The sequence below is a fragment of the Chaetura pelagica genome, unplaced genomic scaffold, assembly GCF_000747805.2.
Source record: "Chaetura pelagica isolate M959 unplaced genomic scaffold, ChaPel_1.0 scaffold177, whole genome shotgun sequence".
Classification (NCBI taxonomy): Eukaryota; Metazoa; Chordata; class Aves; order Apodiformes; family Apodidae; genus Chaetura; species Chaetura pelagica.
In genome coordinates this window covers 232,774-235,176 of record NW_009953803.1, presented here as the reverse complement: position 1 = coordinate 235,176, position 2,403 = coordinate 232,774, and positions in this window count along the sequence as shown.

Here is a 2,403-nt window from a genome sequence, read left to right as displayed (position 1 = left end):
GAATCGGCCGCTGGGAGCGGGGTCCCCTTCCCCGGGCCATCCCGATCCACCGGGACCAGGGGTATTCCAAGCCCTGGGAAGGGAACAGGCGGGCGGGAGCGGGGCTGGGCAGGTGCGGGGGGATGCGCGGGGATGGAGACGGGCCCGGCGCGCTGGGGCCGCAGCCGCGGAGCCGGGGCCGCCCAACCCGCGTTGCATCATTTCTGTCGCATCCTCTGGCCCGTTTGTCCCCTCGGTCCGTTCCTGGGAAACGTGTAAAGGCACCGGGGCTGCGGTGGGGAGGGCGGGTGTGTCTGGGATCCCATTGTTTCCCGGGCAGGCAGGAGCGATTCAGTGTGTCTGGAGTAGAAAATCACTGCAAGTGTGAAACAGGAGGTTCTCTGTAAGGTGTTTAAGGGTTCAGCTTGCACTGGTCTGCTGCACTGATGTAAAACCGGGTCCTCTGGGTCTGTGTGAAGTGTCTGTCAGGGAAGGTAACACACAATGTCTGTGCTGCTCCTCCTTTATCAACCAGCTCTCCTCTAAGCAGGCAGGTTCCCAAGGGGAAGAAGTACAAAGGGGAAAAGGATTTTCAATGCCAGCATCTTTGCATCATTAGGTAAATATGCTGGGGAGATTGCCAAGGATAGAAAACAAATGGTAATGATTTAAGTTCCTATCTACTTGCTGGTTTTTTGATTATGAAAAGGGATGTTTCACCCTGGACAAAAAGAAGTGGTAACCTAATATCACTGGCCTGAGCTTTGTCTCTGAAAATATCCTGGTGACTCCCATTAAAGTCAGTGGGTTTACAGCTGCTGAAGTCAGCAGCTTGAATCAGCTGCTTTTCAACTGTAGCAAAACTCGTGCAGAGCAAATATGGCCCAGAGGGAATTACATGGGTGAATCAGAAAGCAGGACCTGGCTCAGAGGCTGCAGGCAAGTGTTTGTTACAGTATTTTGGGCCCTGAGGCCCCTGGGGCTGCTCTGAGCTGCCTCCTGAGTGTACCAGGCTTGTTTGTGACAGCAGAAGTGGCCCTGCTGGGAGCAGGTCCTCTGTGCCAGCTCCTGCCTTGGGGCCTCCACCCCATACACTGATGCCCAGGCCTCCTATCTCAGTGTTCACTCTGCTGCAGCCAAACCCATCTCCCTTTCCACCCAGTTAACCCACCGTGTGTGTCTGTTCAGCTGTGGCTCTGACCTGTGGCCTCCCTTAGTGCCTTGCTCATTTTATTTCAGCCTGGTCATGAACTTAACCTGACAATTTCACCTACAGAATAGGTGCCCTTGGAAGACAGATGTGCTGTTATCACCATTCATAGGTCCACCAACAAAGGTCACCTCTGGGAGATGGATCCTGCTGGAGAGGTGAGGGCCCTGATGGCCCAGCAGTGTGGCACTTGCCCAGCTGCCTGCATCTTGTAGCTGCTCTCACACCTGTTCTTGGTTTTCTGGTGGCCCCATCCCACCAGACACTGCTCCATGCTGCAAAGGAGGCACAACAATGGTGCTGACTGAGTGAGCAAGGGGCTCCTTGGCCTCTACTGGGAAGTGTTTCCCAGTGCAGCACTCCTATTTATTTTAAATTATTCTCTGGCATCATTATAAGGAATTTGACTAGTTGAGAACAGGTCTGCAGTGCTCACCTCCATGAAATAATGGTAGAAGTCAGTGAAAGACAAACCTAATTATCTCCTGATATGTGGACTTTGATGGTCTGATGGACACACAGACTGGTACAGTAAAATAAGTCAACTAGTTCCCCTGGGGATTTGCACATTGGGCTGGTTTAGTTGGAGCAGCACAAGGTTTACTCCTTACTCCCATTCCCTTGAGTAGAAGTAGGAAATCCCAGAGACTTTTCTGCTCTTCCCTCTCATCTCCTGTGACTGCAACCCTGACTGCCCTGCCTCATGGTGAGGAGGAGGATGAAGAGGGTTTGCTCTCCTGACTCCTGGCAGCTGCTAGAGGGCCTGGTGGGTGCCTGCACCCATGTGTGCTTGTGCAGGGAGTTCTGCTGTCAGTGTTCCTTCTCCCCACCAGTGCACGCCCAAATATTTCCCACTGTGTGTTTGCAGAGAAAGCAGAAGGTTCATCTGGTGTCAGCAGAAGCTTCTACAGTCCCACTTCTGAACCCAGCTCTGGCACTGTGACACTGTGACACAGGAGTCCTTGGTGATGCCCTGAAATTCAGGTCTCTGCATAACAACTATTTCCTGCTGTGCTTTGTGTATGAAGCAGAGCAGATGCCCAAGGCTGCTCAGCCCAGCCCATGGGGTGCTGCCTGCTGCACGAGAGGCAAAGCCTTGTGATTTGATGAGGTATATTTAGTTGCTTTTATCCTCCATCCCTTTATTACTGCTCCATCTGAACAATTGCTAGATACCATCAAAAGAGAAGAGTAATTGTATGTGGATTTCCCTC